At 34.2% G+C, this 8,627-nt stretch overlaps 1 long non-coding RNA gene across 1 annotated transcript; it reads left to right on the top strand.

Moving 5' to 3' along the window:
- The first annotated feature begins 1,766 nt into the window (after positions 1 to 1,766).
- LOC111733659 lies at positions 1,767 to 8,320 on the top strand. The gene is made up of 3 exons (XR_002778092.1): positions 1,767 to 1,900; positions 4,772 to 4,775; positions 8,310 to 8,320. It is a non-coding gene; the product is annotated as an uncharacterized LOC111733659 (long non-coding RNA).
- Positions 8,321 to 8,627: the final 307 nt, after the last annotated feature.

Genomic DNA, 8,627 nt, shown 5'->3' with positions numbered 1-8,627 from the left:
ATAGCCACAGGCACACTGGTGGCCTCTTTCACCCCACCCCATCCCCACCTATCCAGGATGATTCAGGCAAAGGCACTGAACATCCTAGTACTTCTTCTGGCTGCTGGAGAAACACTGGGAATTCAAGGGCTTTTTAAAGGCTTGAAACCCTATTACATATCACATTCTCCCACAAAGGCGGAACCCTAGGACCAAGAAGACCTGGTCACAAAGAAGACACACACTTCTCCAGAGAGTAAAGAGGTGGTTTTTCTTTTTGGTTTTTGTTTGTTTTGCCACAAAGCAGAGATCTGAGAGACAAAAGGCTCATGTGCCACATACTGGAAAACTAAAGTAAAACCTGTTCTTATCAACCTGTTGAAAAGAGATCACTCTTAATAATAATAATAATATATAAATTTTTAAAAGCAGAATGCATTTCCATAAATATCTAGGCAGAGATATAATTCATCGAAAACCATAAAAAATCAAGGCAATAAGATAGCTCAGAAAGAAATTTAAAAGCCCCAGAAAATAAACTTAAAGAAATGTGAATTAAATGACAAAGAATTCAAAAGTGCAGTTCTAAAAAAAACTCAATGCTATGCAAGAAAATTTGGCTAGAAAATTTAATACTCAAAAACAAAATGGACAACAAAATGAACAACAAAAATATTTTACCAAAGAACTTGAAACTAAAAAAAAAAAATCAAAATTCTGGAGCTGAAGAACTCAATAAAAGACATGAAGAATAAAATAGTGAGCTTAAGACAGAGTTGACCAGATGGAAGAAAGAATTAGTGTTAGTAAAGATGAAAATTTGGAAATGATGAAGATTAAAAAAAGAGATTTAAGAATAAAAAGAAAATAATTAAAAAAAAAAACAAGAGTTATCTGGCACCATTAGAAAGAGGAATGTGAAAATAATGGGTATACAGAAGAGAGGGAGAAAAAAAAACGAAGAGCTTATTCAAACAAATAGTCGACAAGAACTTTCCAAACTTACGGAAAGGAGTGGATCCTCAAATTTAAAAAGCAAACATCTAATTATCTCAACTAAAAAAGGTCTTCTCTAAGACACATTATATTATAATTGTCAAAAATTATTGACAAAAAAGTAATTCTTAAGGCAGTCAGGGAAAAGAAGATGGTAACCTATAAAGGGAAACCCATTAGATTATCATCACATTTTGTTAGAAACTTTACAAGATACAAGGGAGTGGAATCAAATAGTTAAACTATTGAGAGAGTGAAATTACCAGCCAAGAGTAATATATTTAGCAAAGTTCTCCTTTAGATATTAAGAAATAATGATATTTTAAGACATATGGAGGCTGCAGGAATTGTCCATCACAAGGCCTGAATTACAAGAAATACTAAAGGAGGTCACTCTACCTGAAACAAAAACAAAAAGATACAAAACTATGAAGATAACAACAGACAGACAGAAAAAGGAAATTGCAACCCTTATTCACAATAAGGTATTATATATTTAAATATTATATAGTGGTTAAAGGAGGTAAAAACATTTATAAATGATGACAACAAATATTGTAACTCAGAAATGAACTCTGTGTAAATATAATTTGAGACAACAAAGATAAAAGATTTGAATTTGCAAAGGGTATGAAGATAAGCTGCAAGCAGAAGAAAAAATAAAAACTATGGTATATAGTTTTTTTACATGAACTTCATTGTAACCACACATGAAAAAATCAGAACTGAGACGCATAATATATAAAAAGAACAGAATAAATAATTATAGACCGAGACTTGAAAAAAGACATGGCAGAGTAAGAGATGTCCCCATATCTCTCTCTTGGAAACAACAATAAGCTCAACATCTAAAACTCAACAAAAAATACTCAAACTGCACACCAGCACGTCTGAGTATGGGATCTGCACATAAGAGCTACCACAGGTCAGAGCCCGGGTGTCCCTGAGATGGACTTGGAGAAATAAAGAAGCTGCCTCTCCTGGCTGCCAGAGCTCCCTGTGAGGGGAGGGGAAAGGGAAGGGGTGAAGGTGCGGCGACTTCCCTGAACAGTCCTGCCTGGGAGAGTTTGTAAGTTCTACACAGCCAGCGGCAGGGCCTAGTCATCAGGCAGAAGGCAGAGAAGCGGATGGCAGAGAAACAACAGCTGAATTTTACCAGAAGCGGTTGCAGAACCAAGGCTGAGCCTCAGACCCCTTTCCCCATACCCTCCGAGACTGAACACAGCAGAGCACCAGAGGAATCTGAGCTAATGCCACCAAAGCTGTTTCTAACACTGACAGGGACTGAAACTGAGAGTAGCGAGTGTGATTAAATATTTATCAGAAAATAAAAAGACATTTTTAAAGTTTATATAAAGCCAGGATCCAAGAGGCTTAGACGCCACCTACTGGAAACCAAAAAAAAAAAAAAAAAAAAGAGCCTTCTTTGCAGCAGGCTAAAGAGAGAACTTTATATAATAAATATTTCTGGGGGTGGGGGGAGCATAAAACACTTCCATTAATGCCCAGGTGGAAAATAGTCCAGTAAATACCATGAACAACCAAGGTGACAAGGCATTTCAGAAAGAAAGAGAAAAATCTCCAGAAAATAAGCTTACAGACATAGAAATATGAAACTTAAATGATAGAATTCAGGATGGTACTTCTGAAAAAACTCAGAGTTCTGAAATGAGTCATATCAACAATTTCAGGAATTAAAAAACAACTAGATGTGCAGAGCAAGGAGATTGAAACCCTCAAAGAGAAACAAGTAAACTTCTAAAGATTAAAAACAAACAAACAAACAAACAAAAAACACTGCAAGAGTTGAAAAATGAAATGGCATGCTTGGGAAATAGAGTCGACCAAATAGAGGAAAGGATCAGTGATACTAAAGTGAAAATCTAGAAATAAATCAGAAGGAAGAAGAGAGAAGCTAAAGAATGAAAAATAATGAAAGAGAAATTCAAGAACTAGCTAATACTATCAGGAGAGGAAACATGAGAATAATGGGCATTATCGAAGGCGAGAAAAAGGAGCAGAGGCTAGAAAGCATTTTCAGACAAATAGTTGATGAAAAATCCCCAAATCTAAGGAATGAGCTGGAGCTTGGAATTCAAGAAGTCAACAGAACACCCAAATATCTCAACCCAAAAAGAGCTCCACCAAGACTAATTGTATTAAAATTATCAAAAATCAACAACAAAGACAGAATTCTCAGGGCAACCAGGGAGAAGAAAATGATAACGTATAAAGGAAATCCATTATATTATCGTTGGACTTATCAGCTCAAACATTACAAAGCAGAAAGGAGTGGAATCAAATATTTAAACTATTAAGTGAAATGAACTACCAGCCTAGAATAATGTATTCAGCTAAACTCTAGTTTAGATATGAAGGAGAAATAAAGACATTTCCAGACATACAACAATTGAAGGAATTCTCCACATGAGGCATTACAGGAAATACTGAAAGGGGTCAGCCCACCTAAAACAAAATGACTTAAAAAAAAAAAAACATAATTAGGAGTAAGGTGACTAGCAGGCTGATAAAAGCAGAAAAGTGCAACCCTTACTAGGAACAGGACAATGTAAGCTTAAAATAAGAAGAGATATACTATAACAAAATAGTAATAAATGTTCAGCATACATAAGGATAAATTGATATAACAATGAATGAAAAGAGAAGGATTCTAAGATTCAAATTTTCAAAAGAGAATAGAGATGAGGCATTAGAGATATGAGACAACTATATTCTTTATATATTTCTAATGGTAACCACATGCCAAAGATTCAGAACCAAAGTACATAACATTAAACAAGAAAAACCAGAGGAAAAATCCAAAAAAAGCCAAACAAAATAAAGAAAACAGAAACACAAGGACAAGGAAGCAATAGAAACACCAGGCTACCAGAAAACAAAAGATAAAATGGTTATAAGAAGACCTCAGATTTCAACAATTGCCCTAAATGTAAATGCACTGTACTCACCAATAAAAAGGCACAGAGTTGCAGAATGGATCAAAAAACAAAATCCAACCATATGCTGCCTCTAGAAGACACATCTCAGCTCCAAAGACAAATATAGACTCAAAGTGAAAGGATGGAAAATGATATTTCAAGCAAATGGCATTCAGAAAAAAGTGGGAGTAGCAGTAATAATATCGGACAAAATAGACTTCAAAATAAAAAAGGTAAAGAAAGATACTGAGGGACATTGCATAGTGATAAAGGGAATCATGCACCAAGGAGACATAATACTTATTAATATCTTTGCTCTCAATCAGGGAGCCCCGAAATATATAAAACAATTCTAACAGAGCTAAAGGGAGAAACAGACCAAAACACTATTGTAGTAGGGAACATAAATACCCCACTGTCAGATATGGACAGATCATCTAAACAGAAAATCAATAAGGAAATAACATCCTTAAATAACATATTAAATCAAAGGGATATAATTGACATTTACAGAGCTTTTCATCCTAAATCAGCTGTTTATACATTCTTCTCTAGTGTACATGGAACATTCTCAAGGATCGACCACATACTGGGACACAGAGATAGCCTCAAAAAATATAAGAGGGTTGAAATCATACCAATCATTTTCTCTGATCATAATACTTGGAAACTAGAGATCAACTGCATAATGAAATCAGGAAGAAACACAAACACATGAAGATTAAACAACATGCTACTGAAGAATAACTGGGTCAGGAAAAAAATTAAAAAGAGAGATCAAGAGATACATAGAAACGAATGATAATGATAGTCCAACATATCAAACTTATGGGACACAGCAAAAGTGGTCATAAGAGGAAAGTTCATATCATTACAGGTCTATCTCCAAAACCAAGAACGAGCCCAAATAAACAAACCTAATGCTTCGTCTTAAAAAGCTAAAAAAAGAGTAAACAAATAAAGCCTAACATCAGCAGAAGGAAAGAAATCATCAAAGTTAGAGCAAAAATAAAATTGAAAACAATGGCAACAACAACAAAAATAGAAAAAATAAATGCAAGAAAGACCTAGTTCTTTGAGAAGGTTAATAAAATTGATGAGCCTCTGGCTAGACTCACTAAAGAAAAAAGAAAGGACACAATGAACAAAATCAGGGATGAAAGAGGGGAAATTAACAGACACTGCAGAAAAAAAAAAGGATCATACAAGAATACTATGAAAAAATATGTAACACCATATTCAATAACCTAGATGTAATGGACCAGTACTTAGAAAGATACAATATTCCTAGATTGAATCAAGAAGAACTGGAAAATCTCAATAGATCATACAGCAGTATTAGAATTAAAACAGTCCTCAAAAACCTACCAAAAAGTAAAAGTCCAGGATCAGAGGCTTCACCAGTGAATTCTACCAAACACTCAAAGAGGACTTACACCTTTTCTCCTCAAACTCTTCCAAAATTGAAGAGGAGGCAATACTTCCTAACACATTTTATGAAGCCAATATTACCCTGATACCAAAACTTGGCAAAGATAACACACAAAAAAGGAAACTACAGAGAAACATCTCTCATGAACACAGATGCAAAACCTAAATAAAATACTAGTGAACTGAATACAACAACACATTAAAAAGATTATACGCCGTGATCATGTGGGCTTCATTCCAGAGCTACAGGGATGGTTCATCAATTAATGTGATACACCACATAAACAAATTAAAAAATAAGAATCGTATGATCATATCAATAGATGCAGAAAAAGTTTTCAAAAAGGTACAGCATCCTTTCATGTTTAAAACACTTAACAAAAACAATGTAAAAGAAAAATACCTTTATATAATCAAGGCCATATATGAGAAGCCCTCAGTCAACATTATACTTAATGGTGAAAAACTAAAAACCTTCTTTCTAAGACCAGGAACAAGGCGAGGCTGACCGCTATTGCCCCTGTTATTCAAAATAACATTGGAGGTCTTAGTGAGTGCAATCAGGCAAGAGAAACATATAATAAGCATCCAAATAGGAAACGAAGAAGTCAAACTGTCACTATTTGCAGCTGACATGATTCTCTATATAGAACACCCTAAAGACTCCACAAGAACACTACTAGAAACTATAAGCAAAAACGGTAAATTCTCTGGATACAAAATCAACATTCAAAAATCTATAGTGTTCCTATACTCTAATAATGAAGGTCAGGAAGAGATGTGAAAAAAATAATTCCTTTTGCAATCGCAACAAACAAAATAAAATACATAGGAATAAATCTAACAAAACATGTGAAGGACCAATATAATGAAAATTACAAGACCCTATTAAAAGAATTCAAAGAAAATACAAAGAAATACAAAGAAATGGAAAGATATTTTGTGTTCTTGGATTGGAAGAATCAACATAGTTAAAATGACCTTATTACAGATTTAATGTAATCCCCATCAAAATCCCATTGACTTTTTAAAAGAAATAGAACAAAAAATCATTAGATTTGTATGGAAGCATAAAAGACCCTGAATTGTCAAAGCGATCCTGAGAAAAAAGAATGAGGCTGAAGGCATCACTGTACTTGACTTCAAATTATTTTACAAAGCAACAGCAATCAAAACGGCATGGTATTGGCCAAAAAATAGATACACAGAGCAGTGGAACAGAATTGAGAGTCCAGAAGTAAACTCATATTTATATGGGCAAATAATTTTCAATAAAAGAGCCAAAAACATACAGTGAAGAAAGAAGTCCCTCTTCAATAAATGGTGCTGGGAAATCTAGAAAGCAACTTGCCAAAGAATGGAACTAGACTGTTGTCTATTACCACACACCAAAATTAACTCAAAATGGATTAAGGACCGAAGTATGTATTAAAAACCTGAAACGATAAAATGCAGAGAAGAAAACAGGAACTAAACTCAAGGACCTTGGACTTAAAGAGGATTTTATGAATTTGACCTCAAAAGCAAGGGAAGTAAAAGCAAAAATAAATGAATGAAGCTACAGCAAACTGAAAAGCTTCTGCTCAGCAAAAGAAACCATCAATAAGGTAAAGAGACAACCATGAGAATGGGAAAATATATTTCAAGCAACGCCTCTTGTGGAGTCTTTAGGGTGTTCTATATTAGGCCTCTGGTATATTTTGAATATTAGGCCTCTGGTAAAGGCCTAATATTCAAAATATACAAAGAACTCATATGACTCAATAACAACAACAACAACAACAACAACAACAACAACAACCCAAATGATCCAATCAAAAAGTGGGCAGAGGACCTGAACAGACATTTCTCCCTAGAGGATGTACAAATGGCCAAGAAATATTTGAAAAGATGCTCAACATCGCTAGCTATTAGGGAAGTGCAAATCAAAAACCACAATGAAATACCATCTCACACCTGTTGGAATGGCTATATCAACAGGACAATTAATAACAAATGTTGGAGAGTATGTGGAGAAATAGGAACCCTCATACACTGCTGGTGGGACTGCAAATTGACACAGCCACTATAGAGAACAATATTGAGATTCCTCCAAAAATTAAGAATTGGTCTACCATATGATCCAGCAATCCCTCTACAGAGTATTTACCCCAAAGATTTGAAAATTCCTATTTGAAAAGATATTTGCACATCAATTTTCATAGCAGCATTATTCACAGTGGCTGGGATATGGAAGCTACCAAAGTCTTCTATAATATATGATTGACTAAAGAAGTTGTGGTATATATATATACAATGGAATATTACTCACCATAAGAAGAGATGAAATATTGCCACTTGCAACAACATGGATGGACCTCGAGATAATCATGCTAAGCGAAATAAGCTAGACAGAAAAAGGTGGAAACCACATGATATCACTTATATGTGAAATATAAACCTAAAAGCAACAAATGAACAAGACAAACAGAGACTCATAAATATGGACTATAGACTAATGGTCACTAGAGGGTAGAGAATGGGGGAGGAGGAAGGAGGTAGACGGGGACAAGGGGGTCAAATATAGGGGGATAGGGTGAGGGTGAAGTGGGTAAAGGGGATTGAATATTTGGTAGCTGAAGGAAACTGGACTTTGAGTGGTAAACACACAGTAGAATATACAGATGTCAAATTATAATGTACACTTGAAAATTATATAATTATATTAACCAATGTTATCCCAATAAACAATTTAAAAAAATAATAATAATCATAAAATACAACCAAACTAAAATAACAGATGAAAACACAAGGGCAAAATAACATGGAAACACCGAGTTACCAAAGAACAGAAGATAAATTGGCTATATAAAACCTCATATTTCAATAATAACTCTAGATGTAAATAGACTGAACTCACAATAAAAAGTCACAGAGTAGCAGTCTGGATCAAAAAACAGAACCCAACCATATGCTGCCTTCAAGAAATACATTTCAGCTGCAAATAAAAATAGACTCAAAATGAAAAGGTAGAAAAAAATACTCCAAACTAATGGCATTCAGAAAAAAATAGCAGATATAAGTAGTTGTACTTATATCTGAACAAATATACTACAAGATAAAAAAGATAATGAGAGACAAAGATGGACACTTCCTCTTTAGTGCCCATGGAACATTTTCAAGAATAGAACATATGTTCAGACTCAAAACTAGCTTCAACAAATTCAGGAAGATTGAAATCATACCAAGTATATTCTCATACTACAATGCTTTAAAACTGAAGATTATCTGTAAAAAGAAAGC

This window comes from Pteropus vampyrus, unplaced genomic scaffold (assembly GCF_000151845.1).
Source record: "Pteropus vampyrus isolate Shadow unplaced genomic scaffold, Pvam_2.0 Scaffold607, whole genome shotgun sequence".
In the NCBI taxonomy this organism is placed as follows: Eukaryota; Metazoa; Chordata; class Mammalia; order Chiroptera; family Pteropodidae; genus Pteropus; species Pteropus vampyrus.
The sequence above is the reverse complement of the archived record's forward strand: the minus strand, read 5'-3'. Positions and strand labels throughout refer to the sequence as shown.